This window comes from Larus michahellis, chromosome 2, assembly GCF_964199755.1.
Source record: "Larus michahellis chromosome 2, bLarMic1.1, whole genome shotgun sequence".
NCBI lineage: Eukaryota > Metazoa > Chordata > Aves > Charadriiformes > Laridae > Larus > Larus michahellis.
This window is the reverse complement of record NC_133897.1, coordinates 98,333,103-98,355,335: the sequence shown is the minus strand read 5'-3', so window position 1 is coordinate 98,355,335 and position 22,233 is coordinate 98,333,103. Positions and strand designations below refer to the sequence as shown.

At 45.0% G+C, this 22,233-nt stretch overlaps 1 long non-coding RNA gene across 1 annotated transcript; it reads left to right on the top strand.

Moving 5' to 3' along the window:
• Window positions 1-4,799: 4,799 nt before the first annotated feature.
• On the top strand, window positions 4,800-15,708 carry LOC141739321 (uncharacterized). Its single transcript, XR_012585668.1, has 3 exons — window positions 4,800-5,112; window positions 14,865-14,961; window positions 15,553-15,708. It is a non-coding gene; the product is annotated as an uncharacterized LOC141739321 (long non-coding RNA).
• Window positions 15,709-22,233: the final 6,525 nt, after the last annotated feature.

Below are 22,233 nucleotides of genomic sequence, written 5' to 3'. Positions count from 1 at the left end.
AATGCTGGGGAAACAGGGTTCCTCCCAAAATCTGCGTGCACCTATGGAAAGCACTCCCTGCACCAGAAAAGGCCATTTGGCGATGCTCTTGCCCTTTATTTCCCACCGAACTGCTCCCTGCAGATTAATGTTTGTCAGAATCTTCCCTTATCTCATGGGCTGCAATCTTTACTTAATACCCTGAGGGAGGGACATCTTGGGTTATTTTGCACAGCGCAAGTGATTGAAATACGACAGCAAACCGTTAACATGATCCCAAAAGTACTGGCTCACAGCCCAATATCTTTTCTACAGTTGTTTCAAAGAAGGTGATTAATAGCATGTCAGAGAGCTGCTCCATATACCGAACACTACTTGAAGGACTGTAAATAGATAAAACCAAACGATCAACAACCATATACCGAAATAAGAACAGGTACCCGAAGGGTGCTGGGAATCTCAGATGTTGAATTCTACTTTTATTGTTGTTAATGGTAGGTATCAAGAGGGGATGAATAGCTCCCAAATTAAATTTGAAGCTAATCTCATAGTAGGAGGCAAAGACTCTATCATGCAGGCAGTAGCCTTATCTGGAGGATATAGTAATAAAATGCAACCTGGACAACACAAGCTAATACACACAGAAAAAACGAAGAAACGTGTAGCTGTTTGATGAGGTTGAAGGTGTTTGGAAATGTTGGAAAAGTACTGGAGGGAATGATGTGGGTCAGAGCCAGAAAACCAGCTGTAAGCTGGCAGTGTGGCACAGCAATAAGGTTGTGCAGTTTGCAAGAGCACGGATTACTGTCAAGTCTGGGCAACGTGAGAAGGGTGATGTTCATCTCACAGGACTGACACGCTGGGGGAAAAAGACCCCTGCTATGCCATCAAGTACTAAACTTGTGAACAAAGGGGCCAGTGATGGCAGGGTGAAGGTTTTCTGTCTCACACACCTCCCTTTCTGAGTTCTCCCCCTCCCCAGTTTACCCAATTCTGCAGTGAAGAGACCTGCTCCCGGGGGAAAACCCTCCCAGGAGGAGCTGTGGCAGCACAACCTTCCACCCCAGATGGGGTTCCCCAGGGCATCTGCTCCTGCTGAGGGGCTGGTGAGTGCCCTGCAACCCAGCTGTTCTCTGGCCTTCAGCTGCAGAAATGATGGGCATCATCACAAGAGGTGACAGGAAGGAAGGGGAATACACGTGCAGCTTCCCCTGCCCAGCCCCAGGTAAAGAAGAGCAGCTGAGGGAGAGGAGCAGGAGCGAAGTAGAGGAAGAAGGCCAGGCCTGCACTGACTAGTGCTGGATACAAGGCTGGTATCAGCTTGTATCAGCTTGGTACAAGCTACAGAGATAGTGCTGACACCTCGTAACTGCAGTATCACTTGGCAGAGGGCACATCTGTCCTTATCACAAACATGAGAGGATGGGAGAAGATTGAGAGATGGGTAACCAGGATCTTCAAAAGTGTGGAAAGGCTTTTACACCAGGAGCAGCCACAGAGACCAGGACTCTCCAGCCCAAGAAAAGACACGTCCAAGGATGGATGTGCCAGAGGTCCACCAAGTGGTCAGTCCTTTATGACTATTTGTTGTCCCACATGAGCTTGGTGTCCCACTGGCACCTGGTGACACCAGAGGGTGGCCAGGGCAGAACTGGCAAAAGTAAATGGCTCTTCGCAGAGATGGCGTAAAACATTCACACTGGATCAAAAACAACTGGGTGAATTCACAAACATCCACTGCAGGCTTTTAAATACCAGAAAAACCCTTCTGGATCAGGAAGGTGGAAAAAAGCTGGAAGAATATTCTAGGAAAATGCGCCTAACCTGCTCTTGTACTCTTGCCTAAGTGTCCACTATGACTGTGGCCAAAGGCTCGATACTGGGCTAAATGGACAAATAGTCTGACTCAGTATGGCCGCTCTGACAAGTCTGAGGGTGTATATGTGCCACAGGTTTCCCTTTAGCTTTCCTCTTGCCACAGCACAAGAGCTACACCAGGCCACTCCTGGGGCCTCGCTTCTCTCTGCTTTTCTTGAGACAGCTGGTCATGATCATGCTACATGTCTCTGTGCCTCTAGTGACCGCCTCCTCCAGTGGTCACTATCTTCTCCAAGGCAGGGCAGGCAATAACAGAGGGGAATCTGAGTATCTAAATTGTAGAAAAAAAGAGAGAGTTTTTCTAAAGATATTCGCACTTAACCTCTTTCTTCTGATAAGAAGTCTTCCTGAAAAGTAACTTTTAGTTTCCTCTGCTGCAGTCACTCACTCTGAAAACTACTTTGGTGGTACCTTTGGCTGTAGTTCCCACAGCCCCAGCCTTGGCCAGGGCAAAGCAAGCCACAGATGAACCATTTTTCAGGGCTCTCTCTACAGCTTGTCGGTGGCAAGTTGCTTCAGGTGCTAGAGGCTCCTCCCACTAAAAGCAATGGCTCTCACAGAAGCCGATCAAAAAAACCCAACCCAATAAAAAACCCCAGCCCCAAAACAAACATATGCTGTTTGACTACATACTGCTGCTGAATCGGGGTATCGGGTTATGACTGCTCTCCTCTCCCAGGTGCACTGGGCTTGGATCAACCCCTTGTCATTTCGCAGGTGGAACTGGCATTGGCAGCTCCCCAGAGTATGTGATGCACGTTCAGTTTCTCCAGTTCTGCCCTGAGATACACTCCGGCTGCTTTTGAAGATTGTAAAAATAATCAATAATAGATTAAACTACACATTTTCTTCAGGCACCAGGTCTGCTTACACGTAATGAGTGTTTATGAACTGAGGAAGGCATCCCAAAATTACTGAAATGCTTTGGTAAACCTGAACCTAGATTTTTTTGTATCTGCAAGCTCTGTGATACCAATTTTATTGTGCTTAGGGGATAAATTTAAATCACTAGAACAGTTCTGGATGGGTTTGCTTTTATCGCATTTGGAAACAGGGGGCTAGTCCCCCCTTGCACTACCATTTCTTAATGATGTGCTTTTGTCAGTGAAGATGAGTTGGTAAAGACATGAGGATTACATTTAAATTCAGCTGTACTTGTAGTTTAAACATGCGGGAAATGAGATGAGGGGAGGAAGAGCTTATGCTAATCCGAACAAATGGGAGAGCTCGTAACATTTTCAGATGGTTTATTTGAAATCACATTAAATTCTCTTTGCAACCTGATGCATCTGTGAAACTGGGGCTGCCAAAATGTGCTCACCTGTTGTAATACAACCACTCCTGGGCTTTTAATGAACATGCACAGCCACAGGGATGCTTAAATCACGTGCTGCATATGCAAAGCACAATAGAATTTATTAAATAACGATGCACAAAGCCCATCTTTTAACTCCTTCAGGTGGGCAGGTGAAGGCAGAAGGACAGAAATGACCAGCTTGTGGGCCCACAGCAAATCTGCCAGAGCCGGGACGACAGGGCAAGAATCTGGCATTACCCTCCCAAGCCCCCATTGTCTGCCCAGGGCTGTGGTGAGCCTGTACCTTGGCGTCCTGAATGAGTGATTAAGCACTGTCAGCAGTTTGTCTCCCAGCCCCAAAGGAGAGATTACTTTGCAGAGGAAAACAACACTGCCTGGGCAGCTAATTAATCACCTCGCTCCTCTTTGAAAGGCGGTGTCAGCCCTGCTTCACACCACTCGAAATCTGCTCATGTGCCCCTTTGGCTTGGCTGTTTCTGGGAGGCGATGGTGGCTCCATCTGCCAAGTGCTCCATCAGCCCTAGTCATACCCCATCCCAGCTGAGTGGGATGTTTGGTCTTGAAGACATAGAGGACATGAAAGCCCCTCCACCCTGAGCCAAAGATTTGACTTTTCTAGTTGCAGGGCTGGCAAGAGCAAGTGGGATTGTCTGGTTTGCACTAATTTCATCCTTCGTGCCCAAGGTAAAAGAAAATGGACAAAATAGGGGTACTAGAAGAAAACATCCTGCAAGGGGTTGGTGAGGAGCTGCTCCCGTTCAGACTCTGCAGATGCTGCCCAGATCTACAGAAAGAGGACACTACCCTACTTTTATTAACCTTCTCAGTCGGCCCAATGAGCATTTCTGGGAAGAATCAGAGAGGGCAGCTCACCCTCACGGGTGGTTTTCACCACTCCCCAGTAAGCTGCTCCAACACAAGACACCAAAATGACACTATCCATATGTCCCTCATGCGGCCATTCAAAACTGTGTGTGCAAAGTCCTTCTGAATGGAAAGTGCTTTTTCTTTTTCTAGGAAATCATTCTCTCTGTCAACTTGTGTGTTAAATGGATTGTTTTTCTAATAAATAAGTATGCATTTGGGATTTTGGGGGAGTTTTTTATCCAATTTTGTTACTATTCCTCCTCCTTAGTCCTTTAAAACAGGCCTCCTGGCCTAAATTTGCAATGCTGAAAAAGGTGTAACGACGTTTCCAATATTCAATATTTTTGTTGAAACCATCTTGAGAAAATATTTTTTAATGAAACACATTTACTATTTCTCATCTCTGTGCAATCTGTCTGATTTTCTAACTCCTTAAAATGACAAAAAACATTGGTCTGTTCAGAGATGCTGGCCCAAAGCCCATCACACCCACAGGCTGTAGTTTTATTATACGAAGTGTTTGCCTAATTCTCCATACCATGGAATTATAACCTTAGTCTGACAAAGAAAAAATCCGTTATATAAGCAATCCCACCAGAACATGGAATTAAAGGACAAATCCAATCTAGGCAACTCAGAGGAGTGGACATGTATTTACTCTCCGAGATTACCTCTTAGTGAGTGCTAAAATACCACAGGGAGAGGTGCTGTTACAAAAAGAAAACACAGATTGCTGGAGCTAGAGCTGAACTGCTCCAGAGTATAACAGAAAGTGCTTCAGCTTCTGCTTTCTAGCACTTGCTCTCATGCAAGGGTAGCAGGTACCCCGCATAGTATGCGTAAAAAAACCCCCAAAACTGCACTACCTAATTTTGCAAGATGCAAAACAGTTCAGGTAGAGGTTAAATGATCTCAACTCTTGATTCCAGTGAACGCTAAAAGTGCTTTGCTACGCCACCAGGCTCGGCAGAAGAAGGAGGAGGATGCGCTCAGTGCTTTCAACAAGAAGCTCTGCACATGCCAGCTTTCTCCTGCTGCGGATGGGATGAGACACAGGCGGTTATTTCTTGGTGAGTTGTGGGTATTTCTGCTAATCGCTTTCATGACCTTGCAGCAATTCCAACAGATAACATGATATTTTTCTCCCCCTTCTTTTATAAATCGCTCATTTGTGTCTTGTAGGCTTAGGAATATAAACGCCCAGGCGCATTGCTCGAAAGAAATAACATGTTTCTTTCTCGCTCTCTCTGGTGACCCAGTCTAACAATGTGCAAATACTTCTTGGTTTCACTGTATCTGCTTCATAAATCACCACAAACAATAGATGAACTGTTTCTGTAGCTTTCCTTTCCCTCAGAATTGATGTAACGACTTCATTTTGAATGTGCCACTATTTCCCAAACTCGCATCTTTCGGGGTCTTCACGTTCTGCTTTTCAGCACGCCCTGATGTGCTCCTGCCTTGAGGATGCTGAGCAGCACGGGGGCCGGTCTCTTACCTCCCACCTCGCCCCCCCGGGGAGTGGTGGGCCGGGTGCTCCTGTCCCACCAGCAGAGCCCGATTTGAGGGCGACGTCAAACTTCTGCCCAGGAACGTGCCACAACGGCCGGGCATACACGACTGCCTTTTTCCGGGAAGGCACAGTCCCCTATTTGTGCTGCTCCCCTTTGCATGGGATAAATAAATGTTTATTGAGGGCAAGAAAGACCAGAATTATGAACTTGCCTCTGCAAAGCCACGGTTACAGCTGGCAAGCCTGTGCACGAGGAGGCAGGATCTGAGATATGGTCCAGGTGAAGGGCTGGGAGCGCAGCTGTTCCCCTGTCCCCAGAGGAACGCTGAGACACTGTCCCTTGGTCACCTGTGATCTCTTTCTCTCTTCCACTTGAAAAAAGGGACAGTTTCTCCAGGAGAAGCATGAGTGCCCCAGGTCCCATCTCTCCATGTGTTACAGCCTGGGGAGGTGGGAGATGCTGACCTAAGTTGTCTTGAGCCGGGAACAGCCTTTCGCCACCTGGCTGCATGCGCTGGCTACTGACGTTTTCATAACACTAAAATACTTCAAACATACCAAAGGGAGGAAAATACAAGGATTTTAGGCACCCATCTCCAGAAGAGAGTAAAGACTTGCAAATTTTTAAGAGAGCAGTGGCTCCTGGAGTTCTGCCATGAGATTGGCATGGCTTGAGGCACAATGCATCCTAAATGTTTTCTTTGGGCTACTTTGCAAGTCTCCCTATTGGCCCGCTGACTCCTCCGGCACCCTGCAACTCCAGCACAGGTCATCAAGTCAACCTGGGTGCTGGCGCTGCCTTGGGCTTGGGCCTTCTTAAATGTGAATGAGCATAGCTGCCACTCACAGAAGATCCTAAAATAGAGAAGAGCAACTGATCACACAGTGTTGACGTGAAACAAGCCTGAGAAGGCTAGTGCTGGTCACATGGGCAGCCCTGAGTCAGTGGCAATGGTGGCCAACACAGATGGGATGCTGCCTGGTTTTGGCCTACCCATGCTCACTGTTTTCCAGCCTGTGGTGAGCACGGCTGTGAGGAGGTGGCCATGCCAGAAGCACCAGCAACGCATTAGGCAGATAGAGCCCCTGAGCTCTATCGGGGGGGATGTACGCTGCTCAAGAGCAAGCTAGATATCACTGTCTCAGGACTTTTCAGCCCTGGACAGCCAGCCAGCCATGGCTGCTTGGCCAGCAAGATGCCGGTGGCGTGCTGCTTGCCAGAAGAAGAGGAAGCCTATGCAGCGCAGCGCAGCCAGCCCAGGGCGAAGACAGGCCCTTGGCAAGGGAGGGCAGCCTAATGAGAGAAGCAGACCTAATTTAGCACATCTTGTGCATGCCACTGAGCATGAAAGGGTAGCCACCTGTGTTCGTTGTGAGCCTCATGGGGCAGCTAGCCGAGCCCAAGGGCTCCTCTCTGCTCATGAATGGCTTCCTCCATAAACACCTACCGAGAATGTACACAGCATCTGCAGCAGGTAACCAACTAACTCCCAAGGACACGCGAAATCAGCTTTTAGAAATGGCAGTAACTTCTTTTACCTGTTTCTTTCATCTGTTAGGGTAGTTGAAACAAGTTAGCCACACTGCTGCCTTAAACCACTTATTGACTTCAACAGAGTCCCTATTTTTGTCATCTGACATTTGCAGGCAAAAGTATTACTGTTAGTTAGACCAACCGGTATAGTTTGAAAAGTAGCCAAGGTTGGGGACATACGGTTTCTTTTTTAGATCTGGAGTGCAAGGAGCATAACTAATACGTTTCTTTTGCAATACAAGTGAATCAAAGTGATTTCTTCTCTTGTTTTGACAAAACTTTATAATTTTTTGCACCTGATTTTCACATCAGGTAAATATCAGAAAAAACCCCACAATGCTTTCAGTTTTCATTAGTAATGGAATAAACATAGTCAAAAGAAATGTTCACAACCAAAAGTTATTTTGCCACGAAGATTATGTATTTGTGACAAAAAAATGCATGTTCCAGGCTGCAATCGGTTAATGAAAATTCCTTATTCAAAGAACACACACTCATAGCCATATTCAAAACCTATTGAAACCAGCAGCTATATCTCAATGAGTTCCAAATGACCTTTGAGCGGGTTCCTTTTAAAAACAAAAGAAACCATGGGGCTGTTATGGTGAAGTTCCCCCTTCATTAGCTCAGGTGAAGTTCCCCCTTCATTAGCTCAGTTAACAATAATGATTGCAAACACTTAACTCCTTTGCAGGCTTTCCTTCCTTGTCTCTTGCAAGGAGCAGAGTAAAAGTGACTGTGAATGCTTACTCTACACCCTAAAAGTTCAAGAGAGATGTGTTACCAGATATTCCAGGTTGCACTGTAAGGGCTGCAGCAGCTCTGGAACAGGGATCAGAAACGCAATTTATTCTCACCCACTGCTGTAAATTCATTGTTTCTCTCCTGTCAGTCACTGTCAGGAGCAGTGTAGGAGAACAGCTGAGAAGCAGATGGCTCCACCTAATAAATTTTGCAGGCTCATTTTCAAACAAGAGAGGCAGTCAGCACTGACGGCGCTACGTAAAAACCCTTCTGCCTGTCCTAATGTCAGCAGCAGCACTGAAAACGCGCTGCGCGTCCCCACTGGTTGGTAGGCTGGTCAGGTAGGCAACGCCAGCTCCTGCCAGGACTGGCGATAGCCCGTTTCTCAGTTCCCACAACGACAGCACAAGCTTCTCCTTTGCTAGCAAACGTCTCCTGGGGGTGGGGAGCCGAGGAGAAACCTGGACAGGAAGAAATAAGGATATATTCTTCTTCAAACCAGCAGCTTGCACCTACTTTGATGCTCGCTGATATAACAGTGTGTAGGATTGTCAAGTCTTCTTTAGTATGCATAATAACAGAATCACAGCATGGTAGGGGTTGGAAGGGACCTCTGGAGATCATCTAGTCCAACCCCCCTGCCAGAGCAGGGTCACATACAGCAGGTTGCACAGGAACGCGTCCAGGCAGGTTTTGAATGTCTCCAGAGACGGAGACTCCGCCACCTCTCTGGGCAGCCTGTTCCAGTGCTCTGCCACCCTCAAAGCAAAGAAGTTCCTCCTCATGTTGAGATGGAACTTCCTATAATTAAGTTTGTGCCCGTTACCTCTTGTCCTGTCACTGGGCACCACTGAAAAGAGCCTGGCCCCATCCTCCTGACACCCAGCCTTCAAATTGGTAGCTGGTGCCGCTGGTGGTTTTGCTGTTCTTGGTGGGACTCTCACTTCCTGACTTCTCCAGCAGCTATTCTCAGCACTGCGTCAGGTAGGCCCAAGCAAAATGCTGAATATGCCACCAGTAGCTTTTCCAAGCAATGGCGCTTTATTGAATGTATATTGGCATGTGTGACTTACGTATGCATTATTATTAGGCAGACCCACTTTGCAGCTATGCCAAGCGCCTTTTCTCTGAGGGCAGTGCAGGGAATCAATTCCTGTTGTCGGTAGAATCCAGGGAGGAAAAAAAAACTGTCTTCATGGATCCATGGTAAGTGAAATATTTAATATATTCTGGAGACAAAAGTTAGTTTTCTCACATTTCTCCCATTTTGCAAAGAAAGTAGTAGTGTATGCATATTCATGAGTATATGAAATTGATGGGGAATAATTATGCTATTCCGGGTAGTAGTAAAAATGGTTACATTTTAGTCACTTTTAGCCTGAGAACCGCTGTGGAAATAGTCACTTAAATGTTTAGAAAATAGATTCCTGAAGAACAGAGGATTCCTGAAGTTTCTGTGCATCAGAACAGTCTCCCCTTTTAGAAGGTCTGCAGAAAGTGGACTCGACTCTCTATACATTTTTTTATATTTTATATAGAATATACTATACATGTTATAGATAGTACATATAATTACAAAATACATTTTACGTGCATATAATATTTTCTAATTTTTTCATAAAACACACAGGGAAGGGGGTAAAGGATTGTTACACTTGTTTTGCCTCAGGACAGAAAGTCCCAGGCAGTCCTGCGTCGCAGGCTGGTGCAGACAGTGTGTTGCAGGACACTCGCCAGTATAACAAGGCAGCCGTCCTGCAGGACTTCACAGTTACCCACGGGGAGAACGAAAAATTTCAAAGACCTGCTAACAGAGTTTCAGAGCAAAATCCCTTCCAGATTTCTTCTTCAGCTCCCATTGCAATTATAAGAAAATTTTGAATGATTTTTAAGCAGTAACTTCCTGACTAAATCTGAAATTTTGTTGGTTTGCGCTCTGCCTGTATTCTTGTATAAAAGCAAACCATTTGGCTGAACATTCTTCGAAAGCTGTCTTTGGTATGTATAACTAACCACAACTTGCAAATCTTTCTTACATATCAAAATGCAACTCAGCATTTCAAACATCATTTAAGTACCTTCAAACGTATAATCACTTCCATGTTGCAGAATGCTCTCTGTGCAATGCTAAAAATTGTAAACAAAGAACCTTTGCCGTGAAATCGGCCTTGAAAAAAAGGGCTATTGAACACCTGGTAAAAGGGCGCTCTGCTCAAAGACAGAAAGCCCAATTCACTGACAGACCAAGCAAAACTCTTGATAAAACTATCGCATCTCCTGTTTGCTTAGAGAAGCCCAGACTAGTGCCTGATGTAATGGCTATAGACATAATTAATGCAAATTATGCACCGCTGCAGGAAGATGGAGTTTCTAGAGCACGCATTCGTTGCTGGCCTCTGCTTCTCCAGGCTGTACCTATTTGGGGAAACATTTACTCTCTATTAAGCATGTCCTTTATATCTTGTCGTTTGCTTCCAAGTTTTCCTGTTAAAGATCAAAGGCAGCTGATACCTTCCACCTTCGTATAGGTACAAATTAGGTGGCAATTTTGGGACAGGGAAAAGGAAGAAAAGGAAATCACCTTTCTCAAACTTCCTGTTTGAAACTACTAATATATTAGTATTAGAGGTGTTGTTTTGTGATAGATACGCTCACTGATAACTGTCTCCCCACACACATTTTCCTCAGACTGAGGGAGAGAACCTGTAACTTCCATGACCAAAAGTGCCTAATATCTCCTATATGCCCCAGCACTATGGATTTACAGGTATAAGCACTTCCTTACATAAATCTTCTAACTGAAACATCTCACCAAGGGTATGAAAATAATGTAGAATCCAAATAATACTTTTAATAAAATAATGGCAGGATTCAAACCCTGCTGTGTATGCTTACTGCAAAAAATTACTTTATTTTTGTGGACAGACAAGTAAGACATGCTACTGTATAATTTGCTTGCTTTCAATACACATCTTATGGACTGCGAGTCTACTTAATTATTGGTTCTGGAACAAACCTTTGGAAACTGGAACGTTTCTAGCAGTACCCAAAGGTAGGAAAAGTACCCAAAGCAGAAGATATGGGGTTTTGCTGTTTCTTTTTTGTATTTTTCCTACAGCAAGTATTTGGCCTATGAAAACAGGGCAGGGCAAGAAAGCAGGCTTGTGAGCCTTCTTCCAGATTCAAGAGATTGAGTCTATTATTGTGATTTCAGCACCGGCAGAATATCCAATTATGCTCACAAAATGCAGATATGCAACCTTCACCCCAGGAGAAATATGCTTCAAGGCCCTGATCCGACTTAGGGATGTGGGCGATTCACTCCTCGCAGGTGATGCTGTTGAAATCAGGGAAACTTCTCTCCTGATGCAGTTTCTAGCAGCTGGAGATGTGCTTTTTTGGATTTGGGCCCTTGAATATTATTTGGAACACGTCGTGATGCATTTACTCGTGGTGGGTAGCACATTGCTCTGCGTGGACTCCCGCTGACTTCAAGGAGTCTGCTGAGAGCGCAAGGACCCATTCAGCAGTCAAAACCTGGCCTCGGGCACAATGTATATTATTGTCACAGCAGAAAATTTGTTCTGAGCTGTGTTTGGGGAAAGCCTTGTGCACCTCTGTGGGTGACAGCCACCAGTGCGTTTGGTGCTGCTTCCTAGCTATTCTCGATGCAGGAGGGAGGAAAATCAGTATCAAATCTTCTTTTGAGGCTACACAAATAAAACTTCAGGGGCATCGGTCTGCCAAGCTGCTCCCATCTCTTAAGGTTGCAGACTTTTGGGCCTGATCAGTGATCTGCCCTGCTCTATTTAGGAGATTCAGTGAAGTTATTCCTGTGCCTTGAGTGCATTTTGGGCTCTGGAGTGAGGTGCCAGGGACAGTGGGATGAAGCTTCTAGCACAAATAAGATCCTCCCAGCTAAATTTAAGGGAAACTCCACAATACTTCATTGATTTTTTTTTTCTTCTCAGTACTTAATTCAATTTTACTTCATTCTAGAAGGATAACAAAACTATAGGATTGTGTGTCCCATTTACCAGGATGTCATTCCAAGACAGTAATTGCCTGCCTTTAAAAGGATATGGGCTCCCCTCGACCATTTTGTCCAAAGAGGGTATGTACACAGAAGCAGGGAAAAATTTCTGTATTAATTTTCAGCAAAATTTTAGTGTTTGTATGGCTGGTTCACTGTAAAACTTCAAACAGAAAACACGGATCCTGTGCTTACAAAGGCAAGGACTTCATGCTACTGCGATATTAGTCAACTTTCAGAGTACAGAGAGGTATTTTTCACATCAGACACTTTCACATAGAAACCACACGATTGTTCAAATCAAACATAATAGAAAACAACCAAAATCCTTCTTTGGGGGAGAGAGGAGAGGAAAGAGAAGATGAGAGTAAGAGCCTCTTATTCCATCATCCTCACCTTGGTGAGGAATAGAGGCTGGTCCCATGCTTAAGGCTGAGATATAAATAATTGTCACTTTTTGGCCTCCAGCAAAACAGACCATATGTCTACACTGCAGCCACTGCAGGCTGCCTGAGCAAACCTGAGTTAGGCTTCAGCTTGCTGGCTAGATACCGCTCCCAGGCCTGCCTGGGCAGCAGGGAGCTCAGTGCAGATTTACCTCTCAGATCAGCCAGCTCCTTGGGCAGCATCACTGACACACTGACGGTCCGAGCAGTGCCCAAGCCACCTTGTGGCTTTGTCTCTCTCTGACCCTAACTAAGGTGAAGAAACAGTGCAAACAGCAAAAGAAGGGGGTAAAGGAACAGTGAAAATTATAAAAATGGTATCCTCCACAACAAGGGCATTCATGGCAGCTGCTCTGGGTCATCCGGTGAGCCACAGTTTACGACTCTGACTTCCTTTGCTACTCAGGGACCTCAATCCGTCGATCTGATCAGGCTTCCCTGCTTCGTTTTTCCTTTCCAGGCATGGCAGAGCTGGCTGCCCTCCACGCTTTCCTCCTGCTGATGTAATGCAGATCAGATGAAAGCTGAGAGAGAGGGGAAAGATAGTGACAGCAGCAAGGAACTCACGTGGGAGGAGAAAGCAGAGCAAAGTCTTGGAAGACAAGATTCACACTGGGGTTTCAGCGCTCACCAGAAAGTGTGGCCACTGGTTACTACTCTTTCATTTGCAGTGTCTGAGGTGTAGGAGGCCATGGACCTCAAGATACATCAGCAAACAGCAATGCCTGAAGGCTGAACCACACCAGCTTTAGCACAGTATCCCTCTGTATTTCATTCAACAGGAACTATCCTTTCATTAAACCACCCCAAGAAGACATCAACAGCAGAATGGCCTGTTCTCACTTTTGCTGTCCCATATCAGTTACACCCAACTCCTCACACTCCAGTTCATTGATTTCTGATAGGGTCCATCAATAGACTCCTGTCCTTTGATTACCAAAAAATAGAAAAATAGTAGTGGACTAAACAAGTCATTTTGTCTCCCTTCAGCATTTCTTCAAACATCAGCATTTAACTTCTCAGCATTTAACTTCTCAGCATTAAAGAACATTTAACAGGATAGCAGCACACCTTACAGTCCTCCCATGGGTGGCTGTGGCCGCAGTAAACACAGCAGAGTACTACACAGCTATGCGATATGCAGTTACAGGCACAACCAGGTTGGTGTTAGAGTTATTCCGACACAGAATTATGGTGCAGTTTGTTACAAGAGTCAAAGCCAAATGAGACCCACATTCTGCCTTCACTCCCATGGCATACTGAGTTCCTGGCTTTGGTGTATGTGTAATTTCTAAGGGGTCATTCAGGTGTAGTTTAGATCCTGCGCTACGCTTTTTTTCTCCCCACCCCCAAGTCAGGAAAGTAAATATAGAAAGGACTCCACAAGACAATTTGAGCATTATGTTTCTATAAAAGAACTTCCAGAAAGTAACAGGTGACTGATATTACTGATGTAACATGAATATAATAGGTGAATTTCAGCAGTAAATCACAATCATGATACCTGTGCCTTAGGGTATTAAGACGTGATGTAAACTTGAGAACTTGAGAGACCTCTGATCTGTGTTCCATTACAGGGACCTGAGAGCGGTGTCTCATTAAAAGGAGGTGGAAAAATGAAATAACACTTGAGTCTTTAAAAAGCTGCTGCATTCTGCCACTAAAAAGATACGTTCTTATCAGATTTCTGATGTAATCATGTGCCCGCAGCACGAGATCTTGACAGTGTGCTACTGTGCTAAAATCCATACTGAAAAGTTTCTGCGGTCTTTTTTTTTTCATTATTTTTAAGCAGAGGTTCAAAAAAAGGAAAAAAATTACTGGGGGTGGTCACAAGCAGGTGAAATGATACACTTTCTAGGACAACAGTCCAACTGGTTCCAACTGGATATAAGGAAAAACCGATCACCATTAGGCATTGGAGCAGGCTGACCAGGGTTGTTGTGCAATCTCTATCCTTGGAGGTTTTCAAGACACAACTGGATAAAACCCTGAGCAACCCAGTCTGATTTCAGAGCTGACCTTGCTTGAGGTGGGATTAGAGATTTGACCCAAGTGTTTTATGTTCATCTGAGTAGCGGGCGATGATCTTGCTTTGTGGTGATTTTTTTTTTTTTTTAACATGTAAAAGGGGTTTTCCTTTCATATTGGAAAAAATGAAACCTTTTGAACATTTGCATGAAAATGGAAGGTGTAGGAGTGTCAGCTGCACCCATCTGAGCCTTCTGGCTAGGGTGGTGGCTCGAAAGGTGGGAGACCCAGCTTCACATCTCCGCAGCATGACTCAGAGTAGAAGTTCGCACACTGCATCACTCCAGATGGGTTGCAAACAGCACACCATTTGGATCGGTGATTGCATCAGGTTGCTAGCCTTCCTCGATATGTTTGTGGTCACTATTACGTGTTTGGCTCAGCGAGGCAGCATGGTTTGGGGATTAAGTCCTGAGCCGCCCCCAAATCCAGCAGCGGTCAAAGGTGGTACATTGCCTGCTGTGGCTTGGCCCAGCCTCTGAGGCTGCTGTGACTTGTTTGCGGTCCCTTTTTGTTCACAGGGCTGGTCTCTGAGACTCCACAATAGCCCGAGCAAGGTCATGTTGCTGATTTCCTCCTTCTCCTTGGCACATACCCGGCACAGACCGGTTCTGGAAGGTAAGCATGGGATAACAGCAGATGTCAGCGCCCAGATCAGTCTCCTTTACCACCTTAGAGCCAGCAAACGGAGGCTGCAAGGGAGCCTTAAGGGGGGAGCAGTGTTTTCAGCATCTCTCTGAGAGCCTGTTTGGTGCCTTCAGAGGCTGGCTGTGTTGCACAGACCAAACGGCTCCCAATGGCTAATCCTGCCCCTGAAACTGTCTCCTTCTGCGGCCTCAAGCACAGCATTTCACCTCTCTGTTGCAATTTTTTCATCTGTAAAATTGGGATAATGACATTTTACTAACTCGCAGGACTGCTGTGAACTTTAATTAAGGCAGGGTTTGTAAAATGCTTTAATGAGGGAAAGCTCTAAGAACGGGTAGATTATTTGGTTAAGCTGGCTGCTGTGGTGCTGCCAGACTTGCCCAAGTAACTCAGGATCTGTACGTACACACTACAGATTCTTATTCTGTACGCCTTCAAAGATAACCGTTGCAGGGCTTGGGTCTTGGGCAGGTAGGATTCAGTTTGGGAGTGTCTTTTCCTAAGCATACTGCTGCGCAGCACTTAAATTCGCTGCCCACCTTGTCTTCTTTTATTTTGCAGATGGCAAACAACTTCATTTTACCAAGAGCCACCTTAAAATGCGGCACAAAGCCAGATGGTGGGATAGCCTGCAATACCAAGAACTGAATGCAGAATGTCCTTTCTGATACCCTGTTTCTGGGTATAGAGAAAGCCACGGGCACATAGACATTTCAGGTGGGAAACCGAACAATTTCTGTACTGCGATGGCAGGTTATTACAAGGCGATAGCATTGCATCCAAATGCATTTTCCTTAGCGTGTGAGCAGGAGTAACAGTTTTGTGGTGGAGCTGCTCTGCCTTGCTGCCACCAGGTAGCCACAGACCCTCCTCTGCCTTGGGCTGTAGCTGGGGTCAGGTGGCTGAGGCAGTTTCTCGCAGGGAAGCGACTGGCGTCTCCGCAGTGAGCTGCAGGGAGATGGAAGGGATTGCCCTGCCTGCTGTCTCTGACCCTTCACATGCTCTCAGGCTTCATGTCACTATTTTCCCCAGGCTGGGAAGCCAGACGGCAAGGCTTTGGGCATGTGGCAGTACTCAGCAGAGGAGTGACTATCGCATAAATCTATTCAAATACAGTGTCTCACAGGTATAAGTCCATCTGGACACTGCCTTTCATTTTTCACCTTACAGCAGGTAGTGCATTCTCACATCTTTCTTCTGTTTTTTTTTTTACTTTTTGGGCCAGGAAGGAATTTACTGCCGTGAGCAATTAAGTGGAGGGAGAAAGGCATCCCCATGAGAGGCAGGACTGGGACCGGTACTTCAAATCTGACAGCCAGAGGTAATTCAGGCCCAAGCCGCGCCTCTGGTCCCCACGACCACGGGTGGCAAACAGTCACAAAGATGCTATGGAGACAATGTGACTCTCAGTGGAAACCTTTCACCAACCTTATTCTACACCTACGAAGCCACTGTAGCCTTGCCCAGGGACCATGGCCCTGCCCCACTCCCTCGCTGCCTGCTTGCTTCCCCCTGGAGCAAAGAGAAAGGACCAGTCCCTCCAGTTAATTCATATGGAGCAGTGGTGAGGCCTGGGACTCCATATTCTTCTCTGAGGAAGATTTAATCAGTCTGGCTCTTAATACCACCCTGTTGCTCTTTGATCAAGGATTATTTAGGCTATTATTGAAATATTGTGCTCAGACTTTTATTATGGCTGGTATTCACCGAAACAATACTCCTCCCTAGCTGAGCAAATAATGTCGAGCTGTTTGTTTTAGAGAGAATTCCACATATTCACTTTATGTTACTTTCACACTGCTGGTCAGGAACAATGATACTTGTCCAGGCCCAGAAATAATTACTGGGAATCATATTTTGGTGACATTTCCAGCAAGCTTCTATGGTGCAAATCAGTCTGCAGCACTTCCAATTCCTAGGCATTTCTTTAGGAATCAGACATCTGACTGGCTTTGGGGTTTTGTATTCTGACAAGTGCCAGACTTCCTCCCCGTGTTTCCATTCTTTAAATTTTAACCATGTTTGCAAAATGTCAGACATCTAAATCAGTTTTCCTTTTGTCAGATATGAAAGATTATTGTCTGGAAAGAATGAGCAGCCACTAATCTAGCTAAATCCATGCTGTTTGTTTGCTGGTTCTCTTACAGACACCTTGGCTCCCAGGTATTCTCAAGATTAAGCATTAGCACAGTATCTTCTTTTGATTTTTAGGTAAGATTGTTTGGAGCAGCGTCTGCAAAGTCAGAGCAATGACCACAGACCAAGACTAATGATTTTAAATGTTTGATGATGCTGCTCAGTTTGGATACCTGACATGGTATACATGGACATGCGTTTTCAAAGGAGAGATGCTTAGTCCAGCCTGAAAAATCAAGCTGCTGAAATGAGCTACAAGTCAGGCATAACAAATTAGTAGATGTTGTTGATAAGCATGGACTTACAGCAAAGTTCCTTTCAAGTTCTTTTTTTTTTTTTATAGTGCTCCTGAGAAGCACTCCTTTTTCATTTGTTTGTTTTCAATGAAGGTATCAGAAAGATCTTTCCAAGACATAGGAAGAGTAAGAGAACTCCAACTGCTGGCCCACTTACCAGAGAGTATTTGCACTCGTTGTGATATATCACGCATTTTAAAACTATTGTGTGGCAAATCCAATAATCCAAATTATGGTTTGCTAATCCAATTAGGCATTTTAATTAAACTGTGCAAAGTTCAGCGCTGCTGTGAGTTTTTACATCTGTTTTTTGGTTCATTTTATTTTATAACTTTTGGGTGTCATCAGACGACAGAGCTCTAGCTCAGAAAAACAAAGATGCCTGCATATTGGCGTACTGAGCAGGTAGCTCTCAAACATTCCCGTCACTTTTCCCTCAACAGCCAAGCCAGATAAAATTGCAGATCCTATCGTTAGCAAAGGCATCCAGCCTGTTGCTCTGCCACCAGCGCGCTCCCGGCTGTCTATTTACTTCAATTTCCTGATGACCTTCAGGTAACCTTCAAATTTGGCCAGAATACTCTTACAGGATCTGGGCCCAAACCGATGTGAAAGTTTTGTTACATAAACTACTAAAGCTTAGGAACAGACTGAGGGAGGGGGTACACCTGAACTCTGTTAATTCCACCTAAATAGTACAAACTGAAGTACACCTAAGCTGCAGCTGCTTTGTACTTGACAAAAGAGCCCTACTATTCAAGCATACCCTTCACTCCACAACGTGTCTTGCTACATCTATTCTTGTGCTTGTGGGAGAGATGGAAGAGTAGGAGAACATGGCCACACATGGGAACCCTTTCCCTTCATTACAAAAGGGAGAGTGACCCTCACAATCTTCTCTTCCTAAGCAGAGCTGGAGGGAGACAGAGAACCAAGCTTGCCAAGTAGAGGTCTGATGAGGTGATACATCCTGGCGTGCCCCTTTCAGGGGCAGCACGAGCTTCGAGATAGCAACTGACTAGGCTCCAAGAGTGCAACTTTTCCCTGTGCACAAATAATGCTGTTTCTGAACCAACTAGAAGTCGTTGGCCACCCTGTTAGGCAAGCAGTCTGACCCCGACTTCTCCTCCCCAGCTTGTAGATGGGATATCAGATCTTGTCCGCCGCTGGATGGTTGGAAGCAATAGCAACACAGCTCCCTACAGGCATGGGGGTAGGACAGGCACCCACCTCTCCTGACGCTTCTGGGGAGGAAGACTAGCGTAGCTTTAACTCTCTTCCACGGTGCTGGAACAGGAGGGAACCAGGTGGACATGAGGGAGAACAGAAAAGCAGTCCTGTATTACATGAACTTTATTCTTTGGAGCTTTACTTTTTTCTTTGCCATGTTCATATTATCAGTTTATTTTTATTTTCTTTTTTATTATTTAAAATATTATTTGATTCTTTTATTTTTAATGATTTTGGATGCCTTTCATTTTGAATGACCTTATACCTCCAAATGTGTCCTCCAAATCTCTCTGTTTCAGGAAGACTGGAATGGGCCCTTGTCCTGCTGTGATGGGGCATGTTAGACAACTTGCTGCTTGATGGGTGGAGCGCCAGGTTTCACGCTGGCAGTGGGGTTCTCATCAACTGCTGATTGAGATTTGCAAAATTATACATTAGCTGATAGCCGAAATCTATAATTGCACTATTAACTATGCCTGCCAAAGGAGGCAGTAGGAAGATTCAAGCTAGAAAGCCAAATGTAGACCATCATTCAGATCATTAGCTCTGTCCTGCATCAGCATTTAGGATGCACTTTATCTGCGACTGGACTTCAAGGCCGCCCACAGACACCAGCAGCCCGACTGCCTCTCTGTCATGATGTACTCCCGCTGTGGAAAACTCAGCACTGGTGGGTTTAGTCTGTAGTAAGGTTATTTATGATCTGGACTGTGGCTACCTCCCTGCTCACCCTTTTCCCTGCCAGCCGCAGAAGCAGCCAGGGAGCTCTTCTCACCCCTCCTGGCACTCGCTCTGTATCTCAGAGCAGGAGGTATTACCCCTGGACGGCTCCCAGCTCTCTCAATTGGCTGGGCAGAGCTCCAGTTTGGGATCCAGTTTGGGACTGCTGCCAGGCTTATCTTATCTGCAGAGGTTTTTGCCCGAAGCCAGGCCTGAAGGGTTTTTGATCCCCACAAGTGAGTGAGATTTTTTGGTCTGACTTTTTACCAGAGGAGGCAATATTGCTTTGGGTTCCCTTTCTTATTTTTATGTAAACTCCATAGTCTGTGTAGATGTGCCTCCAGGCAGGTATAGGTACACTTTAGGAACGGAATAAATATCTGAACTACACATTTGATCTTGGCAAGTCGGGAGTTACTTCACCGTGCGAGACAGAGATGGCCCTTATTATGTAGGTAGATAAGAGGTAGTTTTCCAGAGCTACATCTCAATTCTAGCTCATACCTGCCAATCTTCCTAAGGTATCTGAAGCCTCTAAAGTAAGATCTTTCTGTTCAATGTGCTTGAAAAAATCAGAGTTTTCATCCTTATGAAAAACTCAATTTTTCATGTTTGGGCCAGAGAAAGAATAAAATGCATGCTTAGTTTCAGCTCCCAAGGAACGGGCCGGGCATTAGAGGCCATGGCATGATGTTTAGAGAGAACACACAGTTACGGAGTGATCTGTGCACTAGGCAAGGCCTTACTTCTTCTGTTGCCCTTGGAAAATGAGATCACCTTTTCTCTCCATGCCTAAGCAAGTCTTTCACAGACACTGTCTGACTGGCCGAGGGGGCCAGGCACATTCAGCCAAAACACAATTTTCCGAGAAGCTGGTCTTTCAAAGAACTTGCGCATCAACAAGTAAACACTCATCTCCATCCTATTTATTATTTTTTTTTTAACCTGTGAGGTGAGTCTTCCTCCCACAGCGAAGGAACGCTTGGTAAATTCTTGCTTGGGAGCCCAGCCGCTCCTAATATTAGCTTGCACCATTATGCAAATGCAGCTCTGGTGTTCCCACACTCTGGGGGAGGGACTCCATCCCAGCTTCCCAACGCGTCCAACGGCTGCCTACAGCCCGTGCTCTGCCACCACTGAAGACTGGATCACTGCGATCAGCATTTGTCTCTACCTCAGTTCTGACCTGGGTTCTGCGAGCTTCCATCACTGGATGTACTTGTTGCAGCTCCACGTTTGAGAGTCTCTCCACTCCAGTTTTCAAATGCAATAAAACATTAATTGCTGAGAATGCATAACATCAGCTGCTAACATTTAAGAGAGACGGTGAAGGCAAGATTTTAATCATAATGCTTTATCTCGATGTCTACATGTAAACCTAATTCAGTAACTTTCTGTTTACCTTTTCTGGATAACTGTATAAACCTGCTCAGCAGTTTCAAAAGACATTGAAAAACCACAAAACCCATTTTTTTCATTTTTTTAATTTAATCTCCCAGCAAAGTCTGTGAAGACACTAGAGCTCCTGACAAAAACTAAGCACTCCATTTCTACACATTCAAGAAACATACCAGTAGCGCACTGAAACTCTTTTTCACTCAGGTCAAATAAAATATATTGTCTCCAGTTCTCCACTAAATAGGATCCCATCCTGAACACACTGGAGCTTGGATGTTTTGGGGTTCCAGGTTGGTAGCCCCTAATGTGGGGCTTGATGGTCCTGGGATAAGTTTTGCACAAGTAATGCCCTGGCTGAGAAGCCCAGTCTATTTTCCCATTTCATTCCGCTCATCTGGGATGGTGAGAATACTTAAATACCCAAACAGAAAATACTTACGGTTGCCTGCCTGTTAGCACAATTTTTTTACGCCTGCTTCCGAAACTGTAAACATGGGAACCAAATATCTGTTGTGCTTTCAGCAGGAGAAGGGATTACAGTGAGGTCCAACTACTAACATCTTCTATATTTCTGGCTTGGATATTTTTTTTTTCTTAATTGCTAAGAGGTTTAACACAATGATCTTACACACAATATAAAAGAACTCACATTTAAATAGGCTTACAATTATTTTCACTATATATTAATAATTTGGATAACACATGCCTTACTCTTTCATGAGCTGCCAGGATAAAAAAAAAAAATCCTGTCTCGCCCAGCAAACTTCTCTCTGCGTGGCTTCACACCAGTGAACAAGAAAGGAATGCTCCTCCAGTTTCCAAGCTTCACCTAAAGCCACACAGTGACTTTGCCACGTCAGCAAGTGGCCCCATCTATCAGGGTTTAGGACAGATGTTTTCGGTGCTGCAGCTGTTAGTCGAGTTCATATGTTCAAACTTGTAAAGGAGTCAGGCCACCGCGCTTGAAAAATATCTGCACCCAGTCAGCTGAGTTCAGGTGTGGCTGAAAGCATGCCAAGTATTTTGGAGAAAATACCTATGGGGATTATTGTTCTTATAAAAAAGGAAGGTGTGTAAATGGATTTGTTAATTTCAGGCACAATTCTTTTTATATCAGTCACGTTTGGTATTAGAGCGACTTAATATTTAGACAGATTTCTCAGTGTGCTGTAGCTTGGACTACACTTAAGGGAAATTTAAGTAAACAAAGAAATAGTTCTTTCTGTCTCTTCAGCAATGTGTTATAATATTGACAAAACTATCAAGCTTTCTTATGAAAATATCATAAAAGCATTTCTTTATAATTAAGTATTGGGATACACATAAGGGATAGGTATGACATTAATCCTCTTTTTTAAACTTGTCCTGATCAAGATATCGTACCCAGCATTTTGCTGCATATCATGATGCAGCCCTGCCTTCTGAGCAGCAGCAGTCCTTCACCAAATGCCTTTCGATGTTT